A 15,180-nucleotide genomic window follows, 5' to 3' on the forward strand; every position below is an offset into this window, starting at 1 on the left:
GTTATTGGGGGAACTCGACGCAAAACCAGGATGTCTGCAATTCTTTACTAACACCAGTATAAACCGAATATCGGTTTTTGCGTCGTTGATGATGATGTAGATCAACACTTGTAGCCAAAATAAGCTTCAAAATTTGCAAATGATTTGGAACTTTTGTGGCTCTATATGCATCCTTGAAATTAATCTCCGATATAAGCGGTTTCGAAGATATTTGGTCCCTGAAGGCTATGGTACAAATATGCTCTTGAGTTCGACGGGGGTGCTTGAGTATACTAATAATCGGCGCAACAATCCATATTGGATCAGGGCCTTGAAGTGTGTTAGAGCACTTCATGCAAGACCGTAACGGTACACTACAGGATTACAGTTCTCTGTATTGCATCGCTCAAGATCATTATGCTCATCTGACTCAGGTACTTATTCACAGCTGAATCGACTGGTATCCGACGTCAAATCACGGTACAAATCCCACTGCCACCAGTGAGATTCTTCTGCTCTAACTACTCAGCTATCCGGATACAGCTTTAGGATACTATTTAATATATGAATTAGGTGAACGTCAATAACTTTGCGTAAATAGGTTGTGGTGGTGCAATTTTCGAGAGCAATGTTTCTTCGAGTTCATTTTCAAAGTTTTACAGATCTTTTGTTAGTACCAATTGCTTTTGATGAGGGGTTGCAGTGTTCCATTTTTAAAAGATGTCAACCTTTGGTTGTATCTACCCATTAGTCATCCTCTCGTTTAGCTCCCGTTATTCTCCAGAGGACCTTTTCTTGAAGACATTGACTAGTCTTTCGGAAGTTTGTATTAGGGTGTTTCACCTCTGCAGTGTAGTACAGGTTTTATTATCGTTTTATATACTTGCTTCTAAATTCTGCGTTCTATTTCATCAACTTGAATTCCATCTTTCATAAGTTATGTACCTCAGTGTGTGAAGTTTTCTACATTTTCTGGATTGTTTTCGTCAATCCTTATATTTTAGTTGGTGGGCGTCGTTTCTCTTGATTGCATCATAATTTTCGGTAATTCGTAGACGAACTTCGTTTGATGTTTTGTCGAACTTTGCAAACAACTCCTTTGCTGATGTGAAGGACCACATCGTGATGTTTATATCATCCGCATATGCGACAATTTGGCAGGACTCATGGAGGTGTCTGCCTTTGGTCTTCACAGGCAACTTTAGTATAATCTGCTCCAGTTTTGGATTGAACAGTTATGTGCCAGCCCATCTCATCGGCCAAACTATATACGATATAGTTATTGGAATTCTTACAAATATGTCTTCTCTTTGCTTTTGGTTTTTTCCCGAGCTTCCTGTTAAAAAATGAAACTTTCGAAGCGAAGGGATTTCCAGAAGGTTTCCTTTCGATCGTTAATTGGAGTGTTATTTCTCTTATAATCACGTTGAGTTGAGGTCCAACCTTTCTTGAATGAATTTTTTTTTCTTGAATGAGATTATTTCCTGCTTGTCCTAAAGGGAAAGGAAAATAGATTGGAATTTATGGGTTAGCAATTTTGAAATTTTTCTGCTAATGAAACATTATCCATGCCTCGGATAATGACGATGATATCCGTTACGGACTTTTGGCGTACCCTTCTGGACAACGGTATCGAAGGCTCCTAGAATGCTCGCTTTCTCCTACTTGAGCGTTGCAGGCTCAACATTCCGGAGTTAATTGAGAAAAGATGGCGGGATTCTGGGGAGCACTGTATTGCTGTACTCTGAAGGAAATAACCACGAACCCTGCACTCTCGTTATTTGAAGCTGGTTTCGTACAGGATACCCCAAGATTCTGGTTCAGAATGAGAGAAAATTTAACAGTACAGTGTTATGCACTAATCGAATCTTACCAGTACAATACCGTGGGGAAGGAGGCGTTCTTCTGAGAAATTAAATGCAGTCCTACAGTCGTTTTCCAAATGGGGCAGGAGGCGTTCTTCTGGGAAATTAAATGCGGTCCTGCAGACGTTTCCCAAATGGTTGGTGGATGGTGATACCCTATTCGAACAAGCGATGATTAGAATGAAAATGGTGTGAGGTTCGTAAATTTTTGAAGCTTTCATAGCCTTGTCATTGGTGGTATATTTTTTACCACACAGCTTGCTGGGTTTCAACTGGGCTTCAGCTTACGGGTAAGCAGGTTGACTTTTGAATTAGGAACTACCGATTGGTATCCATCGTTAGACAGTGGAGAAACTATCTGACTGACATTTGACATTATTGATGGTGGTCAGGAGCGTTAGTACTCGGTTCCTCATTCATAATGTTGAGCAGCTTCCGACGTGAACGTAGCACTTTCTCACATTCGGGAAAGCCTCACTTCTTATCGATAAAATGGCTAGTTATAGCAACATATGACCTCCAATTAGAGTTGAATTCATCTGTGCTATCAATGCACTTAAGCCGTATAGAACCATTGAGCTTGGCGGCTTCCCTGTAGAATTGTTGATCGCGGCTCTTGAAGTTCAACTCTTCAATTCTCTTCTCCTTATATGCAAATTCAGGGAATCCAAGAACGTTTCCAGGGTCTGGAAAAATGGAATGATCATTAAGATTATGAATACGATAATTGAAGTGATCTTTGGCAATTTTCTGCTGCCGCATTTGATGGTGATTAACACCTAGACAGCTTGCTCGACTGAGAGCAGATTGGTTTCAGTTCTAGATCCCCGTGCATCGACCTTATCAACACCTTTTGGATCATCTCCACTTTACTTGTTCTTAATAGATTTCGGAAAAGTTTTTGATAGTCACTACACGAAATGTTAGTCTCAGGGAAATTTGAAGTTGAGAGCCGCGTCTCTAGGGTTACTTTCTATATTATATTTTGTCGAGTTGTCACAATCTCGGCAGATGCCGGATTTCACTTAATACTAGCGCTAAGTGCCAAGCATTTAGGCTCGGACGATCCTATGTATTTAAAAGGTAAAGAGGTGGGGGTGGCTGGTGGTAGGTTAGTTGGATAATCCGCCAAAAACTCCCCGCAAAATTGAGCACATATTATTATTTTCTTATTGTTTCTTCTCGTTTTCTGCGACGTTCACCGTGGAACCTTGTCCGGAGAACGTGGAAGGCTTTGATAGGCCATGGGATTTACCTAAAACACTTGAAGATGCAACTATTTTAGCACCAATATCAAGTCAAGACTGTACTATGTTAGTCTCCCTTGCATGCTACTACAGTGGTGGCCGCCGATGTCATCGCATCCTGGGAACGGTTGTTTGATCTACAGTCACCACCATCTTTCCCAAAATTTGTTTGCGTTGCGTTATCAGTGTATTCTGGCATGATACAATTGAATACAAATGAATAAGTTCGTCGTTGCACGGGCCAGATACAAATAGACATGTTAGTGCGAAAGCAGAAGTGGATATAGATAGGTCATGTGGTAAGAAAGAGCGACTCCATTGGTGATTATGTCATGCATTGAAAATCACTATCCCAGGATGGACAACGAATTGGTCGCGCTTTTGATATTCGAAGGACTAATCGATTTGCAAAAACTTCCGTAGCTGTAAGGGGTTACTTCTGTGGTGAAATTATGTCCGTTGCAGCTTAGCTGATTTAGAAATTAGAATTGTTTCATACATTTTTCGTCATTTATGAAGAGGAACGATCGCTAGAGTACATAATTTTGCATTTAACATAGATGCTAAGGAAAGTTGTCTTGAGTCTTGTTTCCCTTACATTACTCTCAAATTTTTGGAATGAATTTCTGCAATTCCCTTCCCTTGTTGGCATGGTAGTTATAGAACTTGTTTGCCTTTCTGACATTCCTTAATTTGGCCAAACTATAATGTTAAAACTTCCAGGGTCGAAAGTACAATAGTTACTAAATATATGATCAGGACACCTTGAAAGTTCTTATTGTCTTGGTTAGTTAAATTTATATTGACTTCTTTAGTTGTTTGTTATATCAATAAAATTCATTTAAACCATGTTATAACCAATTACCAAAAATCTACCTAAACTACAAAAGTAATCAATTCTTGTTTATCTTTCAGGTTTTCAGGTTTAATTAAATTTTGCACCTTCGATCTCCATTAAATACCTGAATTGAAAAACGAAAATAAAAAAGAAACTGTTCAACGAAAATCCCAAAATATTTCTGGAGTTAATGATATCAGCGTTGCTGGCATGCTGCCTTAGTTTTCATTTTTCGTAAAAACCAACTCGTTTGTGAAAGGAAAAGAACAAATATCAGAATCTTAGATAGAAATGGGCTGTAAAGTGTACTCTGGAGTGATAACATCGAGATGCGCCTACTGAGTGGTAGTAAATACATCGCGTTGATATGTGCGTACATATTTATGAAGTTGATAATTTCTAAAATTTACCATCGAATTCCGAGATAATTTTTTTTATTGCTTTTTTTCTTACTTCATCGTATCAGTTTGTGGTCATTAGGAAAATTGACTTTTGTTTTCGATGATTCGGTGTTTGGAGTACGGTGTCATCGATTGTTTCAGTGTATTTTGAAAAAAGCAAAGAAAAAGTTTGGTATTTAAATATTTGGAGAAGGCCTCGAATTTCGCCCGAGATTTAAAGTAAAAAGATTAAAGTTTTTATTGATATCGTAACAAAGCATAAGGTGAAGTTTTATAATTAATTAAACGCATGTTTTTAAAGGAATATAGCGCAAATATATTTTTAGTAGAAATTAGTGTTTTAAGTAGCTCATCAGCGGTGATACAAATAATTCCAATTCCATAATTCCAAAGTGGCAAGTGTTTTTGTTTTACTGAGTGATCTGATATGGTTTCCGAATTAGTGTGTTGAAATTTTATCTTATTAATTTATGCTACTGTTCGAAGTCAGTTGAGTGTTTTAAAATGATATAAATAATATAAAATATAAAATGATTTAAATTATGTAATATAGCCTCAATTAATATATATACTAATTAATCAGATATCTTTCATTCCAATAGCATTAGCTGTGATCCATAATTGTGTCATTTGAGTTTTATTAATAAAATATTTAAATATTTGATAATTATATTACTAATTCTAAATATACAAAGTTTATATAAAACTCATACATGCAGATAAAAAAGTGAAAGTGTATATTTGCATAATTTTTAAAAAGTGATCCCTACTTTGCAACTGTTCTGTGTATTTAATTTATTGTTCTGGAAATTTAGAAGCGAAGCTTTAGATAAATTCGATCACGACACAATTGTTGTCTCACAAGATTCAAGGAAGGTATTTTACGAGTGGTGAGTAATATATTTCGAATATTAGAGTTGTAATCGAGAAATATGATGAAAAAGGTTATTATTTATTTTCAAAATGAGATAAACAAAAAGTTCAAGAAAACTTCAAATAGACAAATTTGATCAATAGACTATTAATGTCTATTTCGCTGTAAATGAATGAGGAGTGATTTATCTATATTTCTATCCATTCCATGAAACTGAAATGAGGCTGCTCTTTTGGCAACATAGATTAGATAGTTTTCCGTATTGTTTGTTTAGCTCATGGCAGCACAAATTACTGCTCGGTCATTATCTAAGTTAGTATACTTGTATTTTGCTGTCTAGCCGCAATCGTAAACTATTATAGATTATTGTCTCGATGAATGTTTGTCGATTATGACCAAATGAATCACTTTTTGCAGATCAAAGTTCCTTGATGGCCTTATCTGGGCATTCAATCGTGCCAATGATAAGGAGGATTTACCGCAGTTATGTAAATTTGATGAAATTGGCCATGAGGCACGTTTTAGTTACAAACAGATCGCAAAGGAAATACTAATTACTTTAGGTTGCCACTTTTGGGTATTTTTTATTCGGGAGTTTCTCATATTTTATAAATGGCGAATGGCTTTAATTGCTTTTGATTTGCAAATTTCCAACTCTCGGATAACTTGAAACTCGGACTTTGCTTACGTGAACTTTTTACGTGCTAATATTGAATAAGAAATTATTCGATATTTGCATTGTGAATAAATATTACTTCTGGATATGGAATGATCGGATTATTATAGAAAAGAGTTCATGATACTAAAAGAGAAAGTACTCAAATATCACTTCCAGTTCTCCAAAATATTTAGTGAAATGGAAACTACTACACATACCGCGGGTTGAACGTACGCCCACAAGGCAGCTTAAATGAATTAGTCGCATAATGCATACAAATTTGGTGTCTTTGTTATTGTTCGTACGCAGCGATAGCAGACCACACGGTAATTTGACAATTTTGCAATTTTTTTGGATCGTTTTAATGCAAATTCAAGTCAAGGCTACGATACGGCTTCAGGTAATCTGCTTCTTTTTGAGAAATTTTTGGATTATATCGATGTCTATGAAATGTTTCCTCCGGAAATAATTTTTTGGTAGTGCTCAGCAGGGTACCTGAATTATTGTTTGGAAGTGACTAGAACATCGTCTAATTATGTCCTCCTTTCACCTGCGCAGATGTTGTCTACATATATTATGAAAAATGAATTTTGATAGACTGCAAAACAATTTGCTGCGGTTTTCGAGAATTGTGAGTACAAACGGAACTTATTACTTATCAATTGTTGAGAAAGTTTGTACTTGTATGATCTTTTACGAGTCGGAAAGCTCAATGGGTGCAACCAGCTTTCATAGGCGACGATCACTTAGATATCAAATCACGGATTCGACTCTATTGACTGCTTAGGCTTATGGTTGATGTATCCTTCATTTTGCTGAATCTCATAACCTCGTGCCAGAAGGGATCATTGCGCCTCAGGGTCAACATGATTAAGGCACTGGTCCCCCGTGAATTAAATGAGAGGGAGTTCGCGAGAAAAGAAAAGAAATGACCTCACTTATGCGGTTGCAGACCATTGTGAACTCCGATGATTCGTAGAATAAACTAAATATATGATCCATAAAGCGGCCCATGGAAGCCTCAAGATTACGAAGTCTGATAAACGGTTCATCAACCTAGATATTTGGCTTTGAAATGATGGTGTCCGAATGAAAGTCTGTGAAGATAAACGCCTCTATCATAAATGATAATTTTATAGGAATGTCCACCGGGAAGCAAAGAAAGCGATCACTTTTTACACGAGCGGGCCATTACAAACATCAATATCAACACATACAATACATAAAACATATTGGTTGTGTCAACGACAGGAACGGTACTTTGTTTACCGATCAACGAACAGATGGCGGGAATACTTCGAGCGCATTGGAATGGATGAGTTCGCCTATTCGTCACTTCCGCAAGCGCCATTGAAGAGGCAATAAAACGAATGAAAGCAGGAAAACCAACACGACCTGGCGGTATCGTAGCTGAGCTCCTGAAAGTGAAGAACTGGGACCCAACTCTCTGACTCAGTATGTTCTTCAATCGCGGTAGAGAGAGGGTAAAACAGTATAGAATGCTCAAGTTAGCGTCTGATCCGGTTGTTGTCCCATACCACTCTTGATTATTGCATTTGCGACTTCCTTCAAGTAACAGCGCGTCAGCCCTGGATTGTCAAGTATTGCGGAACTATTGACGCCGTCACTTATGGAGAGAAACCATGAGAAGCATCACCCTCTCCATATCGCATATCGTGATGTACGGGTCGGGATCTTGTCTGCACTGCGATAATACTTAATGCTAGGTGAACTCCTGCATTGGATTAAATTAACCACTTAACCAACTTGAGGCGCTCTACTCACTACTATACTTTCTTAAACAACGCTGATCTCGGGCAGTTTGTCCAATAGTGAAATCGCCTCAAACAACACGGTCAGATACTGAATCTGAATAAAACAGAGCTTTTGATGATCGACCTAAATGAAACAGACACTACCACTGTTATTGATAACTACTTGCCGATGAGTGAGAATTAGGGATTTGAGTATCTCTGGTCAACGCTATCAGTCAATGGTAAATTGCGTTGCGAAATTGCCCCTTGCAACAGCATGAAGTGGTGTTTTACAAGTTCTGAAATCCAAAATATGCGGCAATGTCGTTTACATCGGAAGTGAGGACATCGACGATCGATATATACCAAAAAGACTTTATACCGGAGGAGCAAATCCAGTGGCAAAGAGGGATGGAATGCCATTGTGTATCCTTGGGGTATGGACGAGGTAGCTAATTGGCCCGTGATCCATGTGATTAATGTATTGTTGTATCGGCATGTCGATGGCGCTTACATGGTTTTATTCTGTGTGCTTTCCTACCCCTTGTGACAAGTCGTAAACAACTGTGCAATTCCACATTCCTGCAGCTATAGGCCCGCAATGGCTTGAGAGCACATCAGTGCACTGCATCCCATACGCGGCAGGGGACTTCTTTTTTAATTAATAAGCATAATAATTCACTTTCGAGTCATGTTCTTTCTTATGCTTAATGCTTATCAAGTAGTTGATTTTGGGGCTGGGGTTTCTAAATCTATATGTTTGTGATTATAACTGCATGTACTGTTTGACGACGGGCTATGAGCTAGCGTTGAAGCCTTGTTGAAAGTTTTTGTTTTGTTTCAGTGGTTCAAAATCAGAAGGGGTCCTATAGATATGAAGCTATGTTTTATTTACCATATTTTCGATGCTAGTATTAACAACGGTTTACCAGGATCATTTTTCAGATAAAATTGCATTTCACCCTTGGTGCTCAATAGTTACCAAACGCGCTTGCGTACAGGAAGGTAGATGTGGTTGTGCGTCCCATGCCTCGGCAGTTCAGGGCAATGAACGACTATATGCAGCCTTTTCTGTTGACTTAAGAAACAGTTGCAGTAGTTGTAAGGCAATTTACTCCCACTTTTTGGCCCATGGGATCTTTTTTCTGGGCTAAGTATCTTAGCTTTTCAAAACGGAGAGGGCAGGGCAGGGCAGAGCCGTCAGATTCTACCTCACTTCGTGTCGAAAAGTGCTGCGTCGAAACGAGCGACGTCGCGGCGTTCGTGTCGAAACCCGTGGGGTCAAAACGACATGAACCCGTGTGAATATCATATACTTCACAAAAGAGTGACCGGGAAACATATGAATGACTTTTTTTGAGTACGAAGATGAAATGAATTTACGCACAAAAAGCTGCACCCCCGTCTCAGCTAGACAACCGGCTGAAACAGCCCTTTTTGCATTTAGAAAATTAGCCCGGAACCGTATGACATATTATCTTAGGCTAGTCCTGCTCAGTGTGGGAGTACAACCCCATGGTTCAAGGAGTCTCAGCATCCTGCCGTCCCTCCTATTCATCTCCCTCTTTTTCGTCTTAAGAATGCCTTAAGTATACGGTCCACTCTGCCGCATGACCTCAGTTATGAAGTCCGGAGACACTTGACACCCTTCTATTGAAAGGTGATAGCGATGGCGTTACCGCCTTCTCCTGAAAAGAAGTAGGCATCATCCGCCATATCCTTGAAGTGAATGCTGTCGGGCGGCTGTGATTTGGCAACCGTGTGCAGGTAAGCTTCAAAATAATCGTTCTTTCGATTGAAGCAGGGTCGCGAGTCTTTGCGTGACTTATCTGCCCTTCGATTCTCTTTCTCAAGATTGCATATGCTGAAAGTGCGGGGTCGCTCTTCACAATCGACGGTTTCCATATTTTTATCATCCTATTTGAGGTATATTGACGTCCATTCTGCGGCATGGAGAGCGACCGGAATAACTCCTGTTATGACCAATACCGCTGGTTCCAAGACAGTACGATAGGTGGACGCAACTCTATTGCACTTACGGAACGCTATTGCACTTGCGCCAGACGCTTGTGGTTACTGAGGGTGTCAGTCAATGCTTCGGTCCTCTCATCATCTTCTGGGCTGTGCCCTCCAAGTCTCGTAGAGCAAGGCATGGTTGTTTAAATACCAGAGTCCCTTAATATCCGCAAAAGGTAACCTGCAGAATGGAAACCATTTTCCAACGCCTTGGGCATGTGATGCCACCTCGCAGAATTGAAGGCGTTCCTTACATCTAGTATCCCAAGGAGCACCACCCGTTGACAGTTGCGACTATGTGCCACAGCCAGTGTCATCCCTTCGAAACTTCCTCAGCCGCATCAATTATCGATCGCTCGGCTCTAAAACCATGTAGTTTTGGTTTATTGTACCATGTACATATTGCGTCAGTTGATCCTGGCTTAATGCAGTTTTTACGTAGTTTACCCGTCTTGTCCAACATAGTGATGATGGCGGTACGCTGCGCCTAATACGGGGTCACCTTTGCCTTTGATTAAAAGCATGAGGCTTGCAACTTTCCAGCTGAAAGCAAGAACACACGTGGTTAAACATGCGTTGAAGGCACTAAGTAGCAAGCCGGTCTTTTCCGTGGATACAAGCTTCAGCACTTCGCTAGAAATACTATCCGATCCTAGAGCTTTGTTGTCCTTCATAGACAAGACCACCTCTTCTACTTTCCTTGTAGTGAAGTGTGGGCATTTCTCAGTACTCCCCCTCTCATCGACAGCGTTAGTTCGGATGGGGTGGGCGGGAGGAAGTGCGTTCACGATTTCCTCCATCGTCACTGCTTCTATAGAAGAACGAGTTTTTTTGACAACCAACTTATATTCGAGATAGGTTGGAAAACTTTAGGCTATACGCCTAAACTGAATCCAAATTTTCCATAGATCTTGAAAGTGTTACATAGGCCTCACATCCACTAGTATGAACGCTGGCTTGCAATCAGTATAAATCAGTGCCATTGTGCTGCTCTTAGCGGAGCTTTGACTGTTTGTTTGTTTGAAGAGAATCTTGGAATTATGCTTATACGGCTGGTAATTGCTGAGACAGTTGTATTTTTGCTTAAGTGGAGCGGGCTTATCAAGGCGAAAAGTGTGAGGAACGCGAAGTTTTACAGGGAATACCCTACGATGTGTGGTATATTAATGGAAGGAAAGCGGATAATATCTGAAAATTTCATGAAATAAAGTGAGCTGCAGAGTACATTTATATTAGGACAGCCTAATACCCAGCATTCACTAGCTTGCCTGCGAAGTAATGAACATTACATTTGGGCAAATTACACATTTTGAAACCCCTTTTCTCTTTAGACTGAAGGTAGGAAGACGTTATTCACTGAGGCGCAGAGTTGCAACCTTTCCATCAGATTTCATGTTAATTGGGTGTTACAGACAAAACCAGCCAGATAGACAAGTATTTGAATAGATAAACAGAGAGGCAGATAGCAAACGTTTTGTTTAAGAGACCCTTCAAAATTGTATCGAAAAGCCTTTTCCTTGACAACTATCGAAACCCAAGCGAATATCTTCAATAACACTCAGACGATGGTGTCAGTAACGGAATAGAATCTTGGCAAATTTCATATATTTCCAATTACGATATTTAAAAATTAACTGAAGTTATGTTAGCCCGGTAAATGGAAGTAACGCAAGGCACATATAACAAATGTTGGACTGCGTAGGTCATGGACTGTCAAAGGTCCATAGGTCTTACTATATGACTCTTAGATCCAATCCTGATCTGAACTTTAAACTTGTTGGGGCTTGGTAAAAAATGCCGCTCGGTGTTGTGTACGCTTTAGTACAACCATAGTTCCCACCACTCCAACTTAAACAGCCGGATCCTCATTAAGCATAGAGGATTTTTGTTTGGTCGTATGCGGATGTGAAAATCTTAGAAAGACACATTCGCTACAGCTCAATCATGCGAACTTTGGAGTTAGAACGGGAGCGTGCTGCTTGGATTTCTCGTCTCCATTACGAACTTTGGGCAGAGAGACATCATATGGTGTGGATCCTCTGGTATGCGATCGTATCTGGGATAATTCGGTGAATCACCTAACTCAAAGCGATGGAGATATTGACTGTAACAACCACCGCATCCTGTGACAGGCTGGGTAATGCGGTAGTTGGTTTCCGCTCAAACCGCATCCTAACATTATGAATGAACATGTGCATCTAGTCACTCTAAGTAAACTCATCAGATCTGCGTTTCCAGAGATCATACGACTCCGATCCTCCTGAATTCCTGCGTTCTGTGTGTTCTTCATATGTTTCGCATGGTATCGCTTAGTCAGTCCTCGCCAGAAAGGCCAACTGGGATCATGCCCGCCACCACCAGTACTGCCTCAACTGATGTTGTTTTAAAAGCGCTACAAACCCTCATCAGCCGGTAAATCGGGGTCATCTGCTTCCGCCTTTGAGAGTTTTTAAGCGCCTCGCGCCCACACAGGTGATGCGTAAAGTAGAATGGGTTGCACTGCTTCGGCCAGAGGTAACTTCCGACAGTATTTCCGCTCATTCGGCAATATTTTTGCAAAAGTAAGGTTCAGTTAGCATCAATTATTGTATTCATGTATTTTATAGCCGGCTTTGAGGAGATCGTATGTCCACTGGCTCCCACTTCCACAGTGTTCTTTTTACGGTTTGTTATATATCGCTTCCGTTTTCTTATCCGTCAAAGTCAATCAAGCTCTTTCAGGCTTCAGAACATTACCGCTCTTTTGTTTTCATCGTGAAGATCCCTACATCCTATGGGTGTTTTGCTGTAATAACAACAGACAGGTCATTCACAACGGCAACAATCGTTGTCGTGGGACGGAAAAAGAAGCATTATATTTTACAGCCGAGCCCTGTGGTATCACCGCTATGATGATGTACTCTTTGGGGTTCTCATCGTCTGGCATCAGCGAGTCCTCTCTGAGAGGTCATTTTCGACTAGACTCTCTAAATATCCGGGAATACCTATGTCAGCCAACGCCCCTTTCCCCCCTTTCAGTTCCAGTTGGCGGAGTTGAATGCATTTTTGACATCCAATGTCAACACGGTGCGGGAACCGTCAGAAACCAGCGCGCCTTTTGCCAGATTCATCACCATGCTGATTGCATTCACCGCAGAGTGACTTGTACAGGATGTATGTAACCTTAATCCTATACCAATGATTTCGCAATAAAATCGGTAGATTTGATTTGGTTTGTACCTCATAAATTTATGTACTTATCTTGGCCACTAATACTTTGGTCGATGGCATTGGTTAACGAAATTCAGATGGAGTTTAACAAGTTTTGTGAAAAATTTCTGTTTGGGGTAGAATTTCACCAGTTGTAAGACGGCGAAACTGCTGGAAATTTGTGAATATTGTCCTTAATTTCCAATACTGTCATTAAGCGGGCATAAAAATAGATTAAAATGTTTGTTATGATGCCGAAAACTTCTGTAAAATCATATTAATTGTGCATGTTATGTTAGTGAGGAACGATTTTTTATAGATCAATGGCTTGATGGGCAGTATTTGTCACGATTTTTCAACGGCCTTGACTGTTCGTGAAGATGCAATTATCTAGTGGTTTGAGTATGAGAAATTAGCTTTAGTGATCAACTCAACAGCCTTGCCTTGGTTAGTCCTCACCACAAAAACGTCGTAGCAAATAGTAACTGCTTTTAAGACGAACTACAGCGAAAAAAATTAGATTTCTTGTAGAGATCAGTGGCATTTGAGAAAAAAATTGTTTAATCTAACGTATCACCCTTCGGATCATAAGCCTCCGTAGAAACTTCCTAAAATTTAAGATATTTCACATTTGAATTTCTTGGTTCTTTGCTTGATGCTTTACTTCTCCAAAATCTTATTTGCAAGTCTTTTGATCAGCTTCAATTCATCACACGATGCCCACCGAAACTTGACAGGCAAAAACACTACTGAATAAAGTCATGGTCCCCCGCAAGCATGAACAAGTGAAACCCTCACAGACAGTCGAATGTCAGTATATTGAAAAAGATAAAATATAATGAAAAAAAATCACTTACGAAGCACCGCACTGGGACAAACATTGGCTTCGCGTCTATGCATAAAACATTTTAACTTGGTTTGTTGGCTTGTTTCATATTATATAAAGGTCACTAAAAAGTTTTTCAAAAATTCAGTTTTGTGTACATTGAGAAGATATCGGAAATCATCGGGACGGACTTTTCCATGAAGTTTTGATTTTGCCGCGCACAAGTTGTTTGGTGTTTATCTTTTCCTCAATATAATTTCCTTCTGATCAAGCAACTCATTAAAATTTCCAGGGTGATTGGGTCCGCTTTGTATAATCAGGTTCCCAGTCATTCTCCTCGAAAGTTGAACCGAGTTTTAAATCTTCCGAGTGTAAAAAAGATACTTCAGCAAATCAAGATAAAACTTCATTCGTATATCTGCTCCATTCTAAGCCCGTATTGAAAATGTCACATGGTTCTGATATGTACGGCAATAAATATACATTAAGCAATCAACGATTTTAACGATTTTTTCTACATTTTTTTACAGCCTGCACTTTTACGTATTCTATCAATATTTCGTCGAATTTTATTATCAGTTCGATGAACGTAATAATTTTTACCATTCGTGGCGATAAAACACATATGCAAGCCATAAGCGCAATAAAACCTGGCACTTACAAGACACCAAGATATCTTAAAGTTGATGGTTTTTACCGAAAAACACAAAAATAGGTTTACAGCTCTAATTCGAAACGACGGCTTAGTCGCTTCCATTGCTTATGGCAATATTTCTTTAGGAGAGCACTTGTATCTTTGAGATTTAAGGTCGATGATTGTTAATTACATGACACATAGATTTTCGTCATTGCCTTGTTTGCGCCGTTTTTCCACTTGTTCGCTCAAACTTAGCAGAAAATAAGATATGCACATATATTTGCAAGTAAAGTGAAAGTTTTCTGTCGCAAACTTTTATCTGTGTGTGCAGTAGCATTGTGGAAGAAAAATAAATCACTTGTCGGAGTCTTTCGTCGATTTCAGCAATCATGTCTAGTCATAATAAAAAGATAATGATTGAAAAGTAATTTTTACTCGGGAAGTTAAGATAGCGGTTTCCATAGCACCATGTTTTATGTATATCTTCAGGATGACTTGAAGGAATACTTCAGGGTGAAGAATGGCATGTTTTGAAGTTTTCATTTCTGATAAAGTCCAGAGTTCTCAATTTTTCACTCAAGACTCAACTAAACCAATTTTGAATACAAAATACCATATCGAGATGAATAGATGGAACACTGTGTTGTTGAGCAAACTACAAAATGGTTTTTAAAACAGCATTGTGGGGGCAAGTCGGAAGCCTTTCGCTCAGGTTTGGAAACACTTTGAGCACGGTGTGTATTAGCGAGTGTTCATCAATGGTTAACTGTATCACTTTGATATCTGTGAAACTTGTGATTCTAAAAGCTTTGAATAATCACTTCAGCAGCTTCCTCGGGAACGGAAAATAACTATCAGGTCCTGAAAGAACATGGAAAATTGGAAGTCTTGTCTGG

General features: G+C 39.5%; 1 protein-coding gene across 2 annotated transcripts in view; it reads left to right on the forward strand.

Annotated features, from left to right (window-relative positions):
- Positions 1-5,068: 5,068 nt before the first annotated feature.
- LOC119652553 overlaps positions 5,069-15,180 on the forward strand; it is a 503,388-nt gene continuing 493,276 nt past the window's right edge. The window contains exon 1 of one of the 2 annotated variants that reach the window (XM_038056757.1): positions 5,069-5,220. The gene's annotated coding sequence lies outside the window, so the exon portion shown is untranslated. The remainder of the gene's footprint in view (positions 5,221-15,180) is intronic. The other variant, XM_038056759.1, reaches the window with a different exon arrangement.

This window comes from Hermetia illucens, chromosome 3 (assembly GCF_905115235.1).
Source record: "Hermetia illucens chromosome 3, iHerIll2.2.curated.20191125, whole genome shotgun sequence".
NCBI classification, from domain to species: Eukaryota; Metazoa; Arthropoda; class Insecta; order Diptera; family Stratiomyidae; genus Hermetia; species Hermetia illucens.